The sequence below is a fragment of the Ruditapes philippinarum genome, unplaced genomic scaffold, assembly GCF_026571515.1.
Source record: "Ruditapes philippinarum isolate M1 unplaced genomic scaffold, ASM2657151v2 ctg3014_1_1_1_1, whole genome shotgun sequence".
Classification (NCBI taxonomy): Eukaryota; Metazoa; Mollusca; class Bivalvia; order Venerida; family Veneridae; genus Ruditapes; species Ruditapes philippinarum.
In genome coordinates, this window is record NW_026851588.1 from 26,947 (window position 1) to 43,577 (window position 16,631).

The 16,631-nt window shown below is 31.6% G+C and overlaps 1 protein-coding gene and 1 long non-coding RNA gene across 2 annotated transcripts in view; both read right to left on the reverse strand.

Annotated features, from left to right (window-relative positions):
• The window catches only part of LOC132753019 (uncharacterized), a 28,810-nt gene extending 18,832 nt beyond the window's left edge, over positions 1–9,978 (reverse strand). Inside the window, exon 1 of the mRNA XM_060743462.1 lies at positions 9,874–9,978. The gene's annotated coding sequence lies outside the window, so the exon portion shown is untranslated. The remainder of the gene's footprint in view (positions 1–9,873) is intronic.
• LOC132752951 (uncharacterized) lies at positions 3,380–8,762 on the reverse strand. The gene is made up of 2 exons (XR_009628888.1): positions 6,849–8,762; positions 3,380–4,346 (listed from the first exon to the last, which is right to left on the reverse strand). It is a non-coding gene; the product is annotated as an uncharacterized LOC132752951 (long non-coding RNA).
• Positions 9,979–16,631: the final 6,653 nt, after the last annotated feature.

Sequence of the window (16,631 nt, forward strand, 5' to 3'; positions counted from 1 at the left end):
TGATGGTTACAGTAGAAGGATACTTTGGCTAGAAGTGTCACAAAGTAACAACAACCCTGCAGTCATCGCTATGTATTATCTTGAAGCGCTGAAGACGCTTCGGTTTGTTCCCCAAATTCTTCGTTGTGATAAGGGAACAGAAAATTCAACTCTGTCTTTGCTCCAACCGTTCTTCCGGTACAATGATACAGATAGTATATCGGGACTTAGAAGTTTTATATACGGATAAAGTATTTCAAATCAACGAATAGAGGCCTGGTGGGGAACAATGAGACGCCAAGGAATTCAATGGTGGATTTCCTTTTTCAAAGATTTAAAAGACAATCAAGAGTATGATGGATTAAATCCTTTACATGTTGAATGCTTGAAATTCTCTTTTATGCACTTGATTCAGGCCGAGCTTGGCAGAAAAGTGGTTAATTGGAACTTACATTTCATTCGTAAACAGAGGAATTCTGAGGTACCAAATGGAAAACCCGATTTAATGTACTTCGTTCCGGAATTGTTTGGCGGACACAATTATGGAAAGATTGTAGATCAAAATGATGTTGATGCTTGTTGCGAAATGTACGGCTTATGTAGGACAACATGCATTAAAGAACTTCAAGATTTGGTAAAATTACTAAAGCCTGACATCCGCATTCCCATGGATGTACAAGATGCTCTAGAACTATACAGGGAACTACTGGAACTTATTGATGAAGCCATTGAATAACTTCTCTCATATGTGCTCTGAATAAATTCTCTTCAAGTATCAGATATTTTATATTATTCATTTAGATCGTTTGCGGAACAAGTTCTTGCCAAGGTTTTCTTTTAATCAAAACAATAATTACAATAATTAAGTCATGAAATAAATTCAAGTTGAAAAAGAAACAAAACCAAATGCTATCAGATAGTATCAGATGTTAATTTTGAATTGCTTTTGCGTAGTGTATTGGTAAATTCTGCGATCTCACTTTTGAGTTATGTGCCTTTGAACCAGAATATTTTACTTACTTGAGGTCAATTCAAGGACATTAAAGTAACACAAAGAAGAATGAAACACGAGGCTATTTGATCTGATAGCTATCTGATACAAGGGGGCTAAACTAGTTACATGCCTGTTCCCAAAATGTTGTTCTGAGATGCCCACAATGTAACTTCCAAACATGCAGATTTTACAGGATGTATGTCTTATAATATTGTTATATTATATAAATGTATATAATTGTCTATCATATGATTTAAAATTCATACACAACATAAAAAGTAGTTATGTAAATTAAAATTACATAAACTCATATCTATTCTGTTTCCCTTTTATAGGTTTTTCCATAGAACTTATTCAAACAACCCTTGAAACTTCACTGGTGGATATCAAAACATGAATATTTGTTACTAACACGAATCATTTTATCTTAAACTATGTCCATTTGTTTTATTTCCTTGCTATGTTTAAAGACTAACACTTTCAAATCAAAGCACAGAAGGCGCTGAATTTGTTTGGGTCTCAGAATGTAAGAAAGGTGCAGGTTGTGAGATTATATGTTTAGTGCCACCAATGCTTCCCAGCGTTTTAATTGTAGTAAATTGGCTATTAGACTAATTGCAACACTGATATTCAATCCAATGTTTATTTGACTTTAAAAATTTAAAAAAATGAGTAACATTTACTGGGATTTGAACTCCAGACCTCTCGCTTCCTAAGCGAGCCCGAAAACCCTTCAGCCACGGTGAATTTATATGTGAACGGCCTGAAGAAAACCATATTATTCTAAATTAGGGCTTGTAACGACTTTAACTGTTGTTTAACACAGATGTAAATAATCCTGGAGCTTACTATAAGCATGTATATTTATAAAGAATCAAACGGCTGCAAGTTATGTGGTATTTTCTGATCTTTGCAATCTAAATCGTACTGTATATCTGTATGCATTTTCCTGTATAAGTTTATTTTTATGTATTATAATTCCTTTTGTAAGGCACCAGAGTTTGATACATACTGCATAACTAGAGTTGCATCAAAAAATCATTTATGTTCTTTTTTATTACGACAGCCACACTTTATCTTTGTATATCATGGCTACTTCCTTAACAAAAACACTTAAAAAAAAGAATTTAACAAAAAAAAAAGTTTCCTCGACTGGGATTCGAACTCGAGACCTCTCACTCACGAGGCGAGCGCGTTACCACTGTACCACGGAGAAGTTATACACAGAGTGTCTGAATAATATCAAGTCATTCTAAATTTAAAACTTCCATTGCAGTTCGGGTTTGTAATCCTTATTAATTTCGTGGTATTTTGTTCAGGGTAAACCTGTTGTTTATAATTGAAGTAAATATTTTAGCAAAAATCCTCTCGCCCAAACGGTCCGGCATGTAGAATCTATATATTCCACTACTCGGTTTGTGTAGTATTCGGTAATCAACATGGCTAAAAATAGTATTTTCATTGATAAAATCATATTCATCCGCGTAATTTGTGATTGTGCATTTATTGACAATTCTATAAGCCAACGCTATTGTTTAACTTTAAATGCGTTGTAATTTGTTGGATACTTGTAACAAAATAAAATATTTCTTTCTTTTAAATCGCTAGTTTTTAGCTGTTTTGAGAACTACTTGTTGTTAGGTTTGTAGTAAACTTCTGTGTCAGAGATTGAATGTCCGCTTTGTATTTAGTTATTTTCGATCAGAAAATACAATAAAACAGTATTAGAAATCTTTGACCATTCGGGAATTACTTTGCTTGAAAATTGATGCGCCTGTCTTTGACCATCTTTACGCAGTGATCTCCCCTGAATTTTTCGGCTTTAGTGTACATACAAAAGGGAAGTAACCGCTCCAAAAAAGTGGACTACTTTCGGCATTTGCAATTAGCAACATTAGACTCTGAAATTTCGCTACCATTATTTGTTTGGTCTGACGACCCAAACAAATAAAAATATTGTTTTAAGGAAAAGAGCTCGCTTATATGAAATATATTCAGATAAACAAAATTAAATGGTTTTAACGAAATATATTGACAATTATTTAAGTCTTTAAGTAAAAAAATAAACAAGTGTTAACTTAAAACCAACTTTCTTTTCGGCATACAAACTTAAATATTTTGAAATCAGTCATAAGTTTTACTTAGATTTAAACAAATTGAAAATACTTATATCAAAGAAACAGAAATAATTATAGTTTTGAAAACAGCCTAATACAAAACAAGAACTATCACTAAATGTGATTAATACCCCCGCAAGACTGCTTCGGAAATGATGGAGTTATTAGTAATATAATTAGTATCAACTGTACTGTCATCCAGGGACTGAAGTCATACTCGGTCAGTAAAAATCTCCTGAGTTGCATGACAAGTGTATGTTGAAAGTTTTATTTTTTCTGCCAGCAAAGCTTGAGAGTCCACCCTTACAGCTGCACATTCATAAAGTGTATCTTTATCTGATACCTTCACCAAGTATTCACCAGGATCAGTTACGGGGATTAAGCAAAGGTCAAGTCCACTTGCAAAGAGTTCGTTGTTTTTATACCACTGAAAATATGCACCAGAATTATGTTCTTTATAAAGTACTCCAAGTATGATTTCCTTGTTTTCTTGCCTCTCAAAACCCACAATCTGGTCAGGTGTATGAATTATTCCTTTTGCATTTGATGTAGCTGTTGGATATTCAAAGTGGTTAGAACTCGGATCTGCTTGGCTCAAAATAGAGATCTTGTTGACTGTTATGGCTGTCACTTTGAAACTATTTTCCAGTGGATTATACCCATCTCTTTCTCTGTCAGGATCACTTACAATTGTGTCAAGAAATCAGTCATCAATGGTTTGACAGATTTTTTGTGAACATTCTGCTGTGTATGATGAGTTGCAAAGTTTAGTGTACTTTACACATATTTCACCAGGTGTTTGGTCATTCACTATCAATGATGTTAAAGGAACCGGAATGCTTTTATCATCTACATGCTGTCTAACTGGCTCTCTACCGTCAATCTCCTGTTTTTTTAGATGTTCTCAAATATAAAAAGTACTAAGAGGAAAACACGCCGATAGACTTCAAGTATGTTTGCAAATTACATTCTTCCCCATTTGGCATGACAAATTTTGAGATTACTTCTCCGTTATATGTAGACAGATTCACTACCATATCTGATAACTTTCCTATATCATTTTTTCCATCTGGAAAGAAAATGCTAGTTGCATAATTTATAACTGTCTGAACAGTTTGCTCTTCTTCTTTTTTAAATTCGTATATTCTTGTACCGCCTCCTCTCCGTGCGGTAACTTGTCTTAACTTCCCACGAGTTTCATGAAGCCATCCAAGGTGCAACTTATATATGGCATGTCTACCAGTACCTCGCTGTTTCTGAAAGAAGAAATAATAAGCTATCTAGGATAATTTATTGAAAATACACCAAGGGATATATAGAAATTTGATGAATCTTTCAACCATCATAACTGAATCTCATAGAAAACTTAAATGTATACGTCATTTAATAAAGCGCCCAAAAATATGTGTCACTCACATAAAAACTTGCTGTTTATTTCTTTCAAAAAGTACATTATTTTACGCAATGGTCGTATTCATTGATTCGTTAAATTAATCTAGGTTTTGACAAAATCAAAACACAGTTACCAGACTAAAATTTTAACCAAGTGATCTAGTATTTACCACTCATTTAATGTCCAATATTGAGAATACCTTATGAACACTTTGAACATGTTTCATGAAAATCACAAAAGAAATGTTACCCTGTGTTAAAATACAGTCGCGAGCAACCAGTGATCATGATGACTGTGTTACCTGATTATTGCAAATTAAGCAATTGTATTGTTCTGTAAATTTTTCAGCTACTTTGTAGCATGTTACAGTTATTGTGTAGCAGGAGACACAAACATCAAACAGACGGATGGACACACAGACACCTGCATGGTCTTAATTTGATTTGACTTCTTGACTTCATTTTTGATTGCACTCGACCAGCTTTCAAATAAAACATTTATAGAGATGAACATTCTGTCAATGTATCACAAAGACCAGAACGTATTTTGACTTTTGAATTATGTCTTATGTATTTTGACTTTTGTATTATGTCTTATGTATTTTGACTTTTGTATTATGTCTTATGTATTTTGACTTTTGTATTATGTCTTATGTATTTTGACTTTTGTATTATGTCTTATGTATTTTGACTTTTGTATTATGTCTTATGTATTTTGACTTTTGTATTTTGTATCATGACATATGTAATACGGCTTATGTATTGTGTATTACGGGTTAAGAAGTATGCATCATTTGATTTATACAGACATGTAAGAAGTCTCGCAGCTTGCTCATCTATTACCCTATCTCCTTGGTGATAATTTTACTTGCGAATACTAAATTAGACTGCTATTTGCATGTCGGTTCTGTGCCAAAATAATCATAAATGTTCAAACTGTTTTCTACAATTGAATCTTAGTTCTTCGAATTATTTTTTTAATAGAATAAAAGAAGATTTTGCATGTAGGTTATTTACAGTGTTTATTTTTATATTATGTAGTCAAACATTGCAAAAATGCTTTAGAAGAATGAAAAGTCAAACATTTGTTATTTGTCATTTTCTAGAAATCTTTATCGATTTGGTAGAGCCATTTCATGTATCAGATCATTCTTTTAGTGATTTTACATTTCCACCTATTGATCATGTTTAGAAAAAAAACAACAAAGAATTGGCTTTAAAATGTCATATTTTGAATTATAAAAAAAATCCTTGTTTTCACCATAGATTCCTCAATATCAGATTAATAATTATCATTTATTGTACTCTTTGTATTTTCACATATTAATATACATTTATAGTAAAGTTTCATTACATAAAACATTCAATTTGGAGAGGAAAAAAGTAATAGTTTGAATGATTACATACTACAAGCTGTCTTATTTTTCATATTAATTACATATCATTGCATGTATATATAGTGATATCAAAATACAACTGATTCAGGTACTCTCATATTTCATTCCTCCACAAAATATGATAAACAATATCAACAAGTTAAGGCAGCGTTCAATGAACGCAAAAAAAGACAATAGTGTGAAACTTCTTATTTATTTATATTTGAATAAGTTATGCTGAATTAATGCAATTGAATCAACCATTTCACTTAACTTGATTTTTATATTAATTAGGATTATATGGCACGTAAACTGACAAAAGAACAAAGTTGTACATGCACAAAGTATCATATAGTAGATGACTTTAAGCATTAAAGATGCATGCCTCCAGATGAGTCAAAATATTTTTAAAAAAAACTCAAACTTAAGATAAATATGCTAAGATTTTAAGAAAAGTAAAGAGATTCAAGAATTAAGTTATAATTTACATGTTGGGATAAATCACTGGTTTTGCAGTATGCATCACCATAATTCTCCTAACGCGTAACGAAAGGGCTATATTTGCCAATTTAACCACCTTTGCTAATTTACGATTGTAAGTAGATTATTACTTTGTTCATAACAATATTTTCCTTTTCATAATATTCATGAGAATTTTTATGAATGTTTGAAGTATGCTGCTTTAAAAGTTAAAGAGTTATTCAAATCCTTAATTATTATATATTAAATCATGACTCAGATATAGATGTACATATATGAAGACTGTTTTTTCTAAACTAAAATGATTATTTTTGTTACAAGTTTAAGGCATGGGACATGTTCTTCACACTTCTTTAGGAGGACCCAGCAACTACCAAAGCAAAATTTATTTGGTAAAACATCATTATTTAGGGATTTGTACTTATAAATCATAACCCTGTTTCGTAAAAAAATACTTGTATTTTCCATTGTAAACAGAGTAACGTAACAGACTGAATGTCTCATTTTTACCTTTTTTTGATTTTCCATCATAAGCTGTTTCTTCTTATTTTTTTGCCCTGCTATATTTTTAACTAGCTCCTTAATTCGTTTTCTTCTCACATTTTCCTGTAGGAGAAATAATGTATATTTCATACAGAATATTGCAAGAATTAAGTTTCACAAATGTATCAAAATGTGTCTGTCTTGCAAGAATCTTGTTACTTAATCTAACAAATAATATTCATTCATAAATCAGATGACCAATAATCGAATAAGACCTAGAAAACCAATCAAAACAATTTTCCTGGCAAATCTTCATAAAATTTGCGGTGAAAACGTAAATTCTAGAGAGTTAAGATTTAGGGCACTGTAAACTACTTTTTCTCAGGAAATGAAATGGTCCATATTAGGACTCGTCCGAGAAATATTTGGGACAAACATCCTGACCATGTTCAACAGAGGCAAAGGAGTGACCATCAGTGTATTAATGTGGATGGACATTCATAAAACCTTACTAAGCCACTGTTTGACGGATGTGTTCTAAAAAAAGAACCTGATATTGAGACAACTTTGCAATTAGAATCGAGGTGAAAAGTAAAACTATAAAAGAGCAAGATGGTTCTAAAATGTACGTCAGTGTTGGTATACTTTTCTGGCCCTTCATTGATGCCAGCAGTATTAAGTGTGGATAATTGAGTACCGCTCAAGACGGTGCAAGGGGCGTGAGGGATGTTGCACTAATTCATTATCCCTCATGTACAGATTCAATCAAACTGAGTCTGCAATTTTCGCGTAATTTTGTTGTGATTAATGCTTCAGGGGAATCACTTTGTTTCCATTTTTTCTTTTCAGTGATACACATGCCAGTGAAGAGCTTGGAAGTTGAATTCCTTTTATTAACAAAACAATATTTTGAAATTTGGAATAATTTTTAATTATCTTAATAATTACATTTTCACACATAAATCATGCTTTGTTGTTTGCTACAAAATTCAAATTCTCCGTAAGTGAGATACCAGGTGATAATAGCCGATTCACTGAGTCACTGAGTGTATAGTGAAATATCTCACAGATGGCGGGAAAATGCAAGGTTTTTTTAATACACTTATTCTCCCAAACCTGTCCTTTTTGTAAATATTTACAAAGGTACTTTATGTTTATCTTTCCATAAATCTACTTCAAATGTTATGTTTCTCAAAATCAAAACTGACATTCCTCGCTTATGTTATTCAATTCAGTTCTAGAGAACAATAATCCTGCTGGTCAGTTTTTTTAATTGATTTTGTTATTGTAACTGCTTTAAAAACACTCATTAAAGGCAGGTTTAAATTAAAGTGTAGCATTCTTATAAGTACTCCATTATAACATTTATACATGTCTCATATAAAGTTGTGCTATCAATTGTTATTAGCCTATGACACAGAAAATGTTACTTCGATATGATTTTGAAATAGATATTGTTATTTTATTCCTGGTAAATTATCAGTAATAATTCCTTGAATCATTTAGTGGTCTCCTGAAAAACTTGTTACACATGAATAGATTATTCCAAGTGTTGTGACTTATCAGTTCATACCGGGTCAACATTGCATCATTTTATATCTCACCTTACAGTTAATTAGCCAGCAACTTGAAAGATGTAGATAAAAGTGATTTATATTTTCCCTGTTGTTCGCATAGTTTCTATACAGACCATAGTACAGAACAAAATATACAAACTGAATTAAAGATAAAACTCTAGAAATTTAAATGATGAATTATAGATATTTTTGAAATTTTATGTGCTGTAAAAAATTCATTGAGTGAAATATGATCAGACCTATAAATATTCTTTAATGTTATTGCTGTTTCTCAAAATACACATCACCTTACCACACATGACGTGTTATATATGCTAACTGGCTTTAATGACGCTGTATCTGCCAAGTAGGACCAGTCCTTTATTAAGCCGTTAAGTCTATCATAATCCATGCTTTTATAGGGAAATGAACCATATTCCGCTTTTATACTCATGAATGAAGTTTATCTATCTTTGAAATTTGATTCTTATGACAGGCATTATGCCTGCTAAAATAAAAAAACAGGTGGCCATAGTAAATCATGATGTTTGCAAACCCCAAAGCGGTAAAATCACTTATTAATTAATCTTGGATATTTTTATTTATTTCCTTACTATTTCAACTCAAAGAAAGTCAAAATATATTGTTCAAGTGATTGCACAGGTTAATGAACAGATATGGTGAGATAACACTGTGAGGAGTGCTTTGCACTAACAGCAGGAATATTTACCTGTTAAATTGTCTAAATTTTGTACTCTTGATGAAATCTTTGTAGTTTTAGCTCATACATAAATCGGAGCAAGTGTGTGCTATAAATAAATAGCATAAATAGTGTTCGCTATAAACAAACAATAATACATTGAGAAATAAGCTTGTATTAGGGAGCCTAACACTTACCAAATTGTCTTCTGTTTCACTATCAGATTTACCTCCGTCAGCCATAATGGGCGCATGTGATGAAACTTGCCTTTTTGCCGCCTTTTTTGTCAAGTCATAATACATAAGACAAAAGTCATAATACATAAGTCATTAGTCATAAGACAAAATTCCTAAGACAAAATGGCACTTATGGGCTTCCGTATATGTCGATAAAGCGGTTAGTCGTATAATGGGCCATATTGACATTGAACTTACAAGCTTAAGTACAGTATTCCTTGTATCGCTATCTCACGTACTGCGTCGGCGTATAGTACAAACAACCTCATTATGTTACACAATCTGTCCAAAATCTATATTGATAGTGTTTAAAAGGAAATATAAGCTTCTTTTCATCAATAAATAAATCTCCTTGTCTCGAAAATAGACAGTTAAAGATAAAAATTAAACAAACCGATGATTTAACTTTACTTTTAAATGTCATCGTTTAATTTTACAAATCACTTTGTAAGATCTTATTTCCAATTTTATATGTAAACAAAATATGATTAACTTCAAACAATATAGGTTTATTAAAAAATGTTTTAAATAGATTCTTTGACTTGATAACAATAACTTACTTAATCATCCGAGATCAATTAAAACACGACCAGCTACTGTCTTCTCCCGATCGAAATTAAATAAGTAGACATAATATGACAATAATTAGAGTAAACACGTATCCGGGTCAGACAGTATGAACTTCAAGGTTCAAGGTTATCTTTACTTGACAAACGCCTGCACTTTTAGAAAGAGCTCCTTCCGCATTGCTTGATATGTTTGCCTTTTAATACGTAAGAGAAATTGATATTATATCTATTATAAAATGTACTCGTCAATAAATTTTTGCCATAAAAGTGACAAAAGGACAAAGGGACAAAGGACGAAATGGTTTTAACATTTTTTTCGTATCTTAATTATTGACTAGTTATAATCACTGTGTTATTTCTTTTATGAAATAAGTTTGATCTAAATGTACTTGTTTTAACATTAACAGCTTTCGTATTATATGTTCGCCTCTTGTGGCTAGTTCAAAAGTTTAATCTGTATATTTTAACTCGAGAACATAATTATAATGTTTATATTGAGTTAACGAAATAATGTTTAAACTATGTATTTGCTATGTGAACAAATACAAATTAAATCAAAGCACAGAAGGCGCTGAATTTGTTCGGGTCTCAGATAATAAACCAATTTGTTTTTGTATAGTGCCACCAATGCTTTCCAGTGTTTTAACTGTAAGACTAATTGCAACACTGGTATTCAATTCAATGTTTATTTGACTAAAAAAAAGAAAAAGAGTTGCCTCTAGTAGGATTTGAACTCCAGACCTCTCGATTCCTAAGCGAGCGTGCAAACCCCTCAGCGGTGAAGTTAAATTGATGGTCTGAAGAAAACCATATTATTCTAAATTAGGGTTTGTAACTTATTATTTCGACGCTAAACGTGTTGTTTAACACAGATATAAATAATCATAGTGCTTACTATAAGCATGTATATCTATAAAGAATAAAACAATATTAGAAATCTTCGACCATTCGGGAACTATTTTGCTTGAAAATTAATGCGCCTGTCATTTGACAATCTTTACGCAGTGAACTCCCCTGAATTTTTAGGCGTAAGTGTAAATATAAAGGGAAGTAACCGCTTCAAAAAAGCGGGCTACTTTCGGCATTTGCAATTAACAGCATCAGGGTCTGAAATTTCGCTACCATTATTTGTTTGGTCTGACGACCCAAACAAATAAAAATTAAGATTAATCAAAATGTGAATTTATGTACAATTAATGTAAACGTCCAATTTGTTCACTGTTTGTTTGTTCAATGATCCCGGTCTATGTCCAAATTCACATTTATGTTTTAGAAAGATTATCGTTATAATTTTTATAAATGTTTTTTTGTCTTGACTCCATTTTTAAAAAAGTGCATGGTAAATGAATTTCCGCCAATAACCCCGTAGTTAAAGTATAAATAGCTGATAACTTTAGGTATATATAAAGTTTAAATGAGTAAATTCATACCCAGTCAGTCATTTTTTTAAGTTTCAACATATAACTGAGCCAGCCCTTTTTGTCGCCAGTAAAAGAATCATTTGTGCTTGATACAAATATTAATAAATTGAAGCAGGTCTCTATTATGGTAAAGGTAAGGTACCGGCATACAGTTTAAAAAGCATCTGGATGTGTTTGTAAAGGAATGTAATACGACAATGTTTCACGAAATGATTGTAATTTGAAACAGCTTGAACTTTATTTTATTTTAATGATATATTTTTGGTCTGTTCTGACAAATAAACTTTTAAGTCAATATTAACCCAGAAAAAAGAAATTGTGCTTTAGTTACTTCGTTTTAGGGATTTCCAATCATAGTTTTATTATATGCAAAAAGTCAGTCAAAAAGTATTGAATAACCTTATAACCGTTTATTTCTTTATCGTAACGTTAAGTGTTTGCAAGGAAAGTAGTGTATGAATAAAATGTGTTCGTCATTTTCACTTTTTTGTTTTCATAATTAAAATCGGTAGAGAAATATAACAAATACGGACCGAATAACATTGATGAACCCGATCTGCACTCTATTTCCTTTCATCTTTTAATTTTTCATTGGTTAACTATTGAATACTTGTCCGAAATGTGGTGATTTCAACCCTTTAGGTGCATATTATTTATATTTCGTTGACAATGTGTGTGTACCTGTATGTTCAAAGGGAAATTTTTTAGTACGATTCATTCTAGAATCAAATAAAGAATCAGACCACGCGAGCTGGTCATACCTTACGCAGATATATGTCATTAGTAAAGTTAAATACACATTCATGATATTCATGATGTAAATGTTCAATAAAAGATAACAATAATAAATATATTCATTTTGAAAACAAATCTTTCATTGACCACGTAACGCATCATGTAGATGAATATCTTATGCATTTGTATTGTTTTGCGGATTTTAATGTTTCTGTATAAACGGGCCACATAATGGTGTCACATATATTAATCGTATTCAAAGATGTACAAGAAAAGCATTGATGCAAAGCATCAAAGGGCGTCCAAGCAAGATATGCAGCAGGTGCAGATGAACTAGTAGATATATAATGACAAGATATTCTTATAAACTGTTCAATGGTTCATTGGTTTTTACCAGAATTGTATATCACTTATGAATGAACGAACGAAAGACATTGGTCATTATTTATAACTTTGATTGGCATGCTAGAAATTAGAATACTACTTGCTATTTCTTTATGATCGTGGTTATTAATAGCAACGGATATACACGTATACAATCATTTATAATCCATATGAGTAACGCATGATCAACACCACACTCTGTGTAATTGTCCCTTATTATGTTATCGCTATTAGCGAAAGACCCCCTCTTAAGCTATCTGTTCACACTTAGTAACAATATGACACTTGTTATATTACCATGTTGAGCATAAATGATTTATTATACACTAATTGTAATATCTTTTTTAATAAAAAATACAGATTTTATGAATTATGTTTTCTTTCTCTTTTTTGTGTTTTATGCACTACTTTAATACTGAGTTTTTACGTTTATTACTATTTTAGAAATTCAATTGTCATAATGACCGACGATTTATAAGTCAAAAACTCAACCAGGAAAAAAGTCAGTAAATTATGGTTGAACTTTCAATATATAATATTGTTTTAAAACCATATACAATATACATTTGTATTTTCTTTATCATTTTTTTAAAAAAATTATCATATCAATTGAATAATTCATAAAATCTGATTTGTAACTTTGAATAATTCCTCGGCATCTTACTAAAACACGAATAACAAATTAAATAAAATGTTTCAAAGTTTGATAGTGTCATATTAATGCCATAAAAATTGTACATTTTTTCTCAATTATTGTACATATTTATTGTTTTTTATCTCATATAGATAAAATAAAACATGCGATTTGTGTTGTTGGTTTTTTTTTCGAATTGTATGTTTATGTATAATAATAAATCAATAAATTTGAGAGTTGATCTATTTTTATTAATTATTTTAACCAAACTAAGTGACAAACATTCATTTTGAAAAAAAAAAGCTTTATTTAATCTGTAAAATTTATTTGTTCTGTTCTGTAACGATATCAAACATCTACTCCAAAAACCGAAGAGACCGCACAATAAACGTGTGGTACTATTCGCCGGTCGTCAAAAGAGACCAGGAGAGACCGGGAATTACCGACAAGAGTACATCCCTCTATAAATAGATTTTCGGAATATTTAGGTCATCAACTCAACATTCTATTTACAGCTTTCGGAATAAAAACATACCATAATAACCCACTGTGTACTACAAAATGATAAATAAAAATACCCCGAAGAGCGCGATTTATTGACGGAAAAGGTTAATTAATTTGAAAATGTTTGCATTGCGAAATTCTCCAGTTCGCTATTCATTGTAATTAATAATCAAGCACCCTCATACCGATCGGAATTATCGGCTTTTATTATGAACAACTATAAAGGCTCGAGAAGTTGCTGTCGCCCTTTCACAAAATCTGATTTCATTACATAAAAGGGCGCCGCGCTTCGGCGCGGACGCCAATCATTACACCCCTTGCCTTGCCCCATTTATTCCCGTATCGGCCCCTTTTAGTTATTACCATTTCACTTATTACATGCCCCTCTCCCAAGTTTTGTGAACGTTGTCTTTGCCTATTTTTTTAATTCATATGAAATTTTATTAAAAATAACCTTATTCAGTGCGGGTTTAAGAAACATTGTTTATACAATGCTCTTGAAAAACCATACTATTTATTTTTAAGTTGGGTTTTCCAATCTATTTAAAGAATGGAATTTCCAATCAAATTGAAAACGCAATAAATATCTTAAACCGAAACTTTGACCTGTAAATATGAAATAAAGTCAACTGAATATGTAGTCGAACTTTATACTTATAGGCCTCGTCTAATATAATATATAGGCCTAATAAAAATTAAATACAAAAGTATCCGATCTTATAAAAATCTGTTTACATAGTAGTTCAAATTATGCATTTTGGCTAAAATGTAAACATTTTTCAACTATGAGACAATAAATGTTTCTCACTTACGATTAGCTTGTTGTTTGAGTTTGTTTCAAAATAATTTATCAGAGAAAGGCTATTTCACACACTTGATTTTGGGATTGAAAGTTTACCCATAGCCGACCTACAACACAAACACAATTATATAACTTTCTAAAAGGGAATTAATTCAAAATAAAATATTCCGAAAGTTTCTTCATAAATTACCTCCTATCAGTGTTTATTTTACTGGTTATGAGTTAAATCTAATGACAAAACTTTATTTATGTAATTCAATTTTTAGGAATTTCGAAGAAAAGAAAGGAAGCCTTTTTTCTTAATCTTACTTAAATCAGACAAAACAATAGCAGTAAATATTATATGCCAATTTTGTAAGACATTCATGTGAATTGGTGTTTATGAGTTCTATACCGTCACTCCAGTCACTTCCAATATAATGTAATTTAATACAAATATGTACATGCAATGTTTGTTATTAACATGCCATGTTTGTTATTATGTAACATTTGTCATTTATGGAATCCAATAAATGCCCTATTTCGTTTAAGTGTTGCGTATTTTATAATACCAAACAAGTTGGTCTTGCCAGTTCTATTTGCTTGACCTGGACAATACATAGAATGTAATTGTTTCACAAAAATGCCGAGAGAAATTCCGTGTAACATTTGATGCATTTTGCTCTCTACGTTTTTTAGTGATGTTTCAAAGCCTTTACATACTTTTTCTCCATTTTATGTCAACATAGTTTTATAGTGAATAAAGACTATACAGCGTCATATAACATACCGGATATTGATGTAGCCAATGAACACCTGCAATTGCTTCAATAATGCAGTGACTAATGAATTTTTAAACTAATGACAACAGTAACAATATGAATAGAAGTAATAGTCATTGACCAACGAATCTTTATGAATTAAAGATACTATGTTCAAATTTGATATTCGAAAATATTGATAATTGCTACACAGTCTCTTTGTAAACATAAAATTAAAAGTGTTTAACTTCATACAAAGTAGATATATTATGTATAAAATTCTACAAACTATAGGTGGTCACAATGTAATCTTTAATTTTACAAATAATCAGCATTGATTAGCTCTTTGTCTTAATCGAATACTTTACCCGTCCATTTAATTATGCATTAATGTTAATATTTGCCAAACACCTGGGTTCACCTAAATAAATATAAATAGACTTGTAATGGAAAAGGACAATTAAGTCTTATTCTGTATTGAATGTAGCATTGTCTCGTGGACCTCAACAAAACTGACATATATCATTCCCCTTGGGTCAATATTTGGCCAGACCCGGGGGCACTTTTGAGTGAAACTAAAAGAGCTTAGCTATAGCATCGCCTTTTACAGAACTCTTGGCTATTTTTCACATGATTTGCTACCGTTCTTTAAAATACCCGAAACATAGAAAAGCTTGTTTTTAAACGTCTTCGGTTGCCAGAGATTTCACAAGATTTCTAAATTTTATGATTGTATAAATCAACTACATCTGTATGATACTGTATACAAACATGTATATTATACGAGGGGTGATCCAAAAATTCGTGGACACGCTGCATAAAACAAAAAGTAATAAAGCAAATCATATGAAATTCTAGTATCTTATTTAGTGAGCATATGTCGACAAATTCTCAAAATATTGTAAAGATTGTACAAGAATTAACGATTTTGCACCAGTTTGTATACATAGACATGACAAAACGCGGCGCAGCTTACGACGTCACAAACGACGTTATGCTTCCATAGGAAGTAATCTATGTTACCGTTTTGCCTTATAACTTTTCAAAGTATTCCCCTTTAACCCGCACACATTTTTCATAGCGGCGGACCGAGTCTCTAAATGTACTCGCATACCATTCTTGGCTGAATGATGACAGTATGCATTGGGTGGCTCCTCTCCACTCGTCCATATTGTCAAAACGTTTCCCTCTCGACTCTTTCTTTAACCTGGGAAACAAGGCGAGGTCACACGGGGAAAGACCAGGCGAATATGGTGAATGACTTAGTACTTCTGCTCAAGAACTAGAGAACGACACACTGACGGTTTATTTGTCACACTTTCGATCATTGTTTTTGTCTCGCCAGGCGTCTTTCCAAGATTTACACAGAACTGTATAACTGTCCGAAGTTTTGCTGGATCCGTGACGTCCATTTTTGATAAAGCTGTTTTTAGCACCTGTCCTTTAAAGCACGGGCGTAAAATAACCGCAACTTCAAAATGTCTTCTAATACTGACAGAATGCCGTCATACACATCAAAACAACGTTAT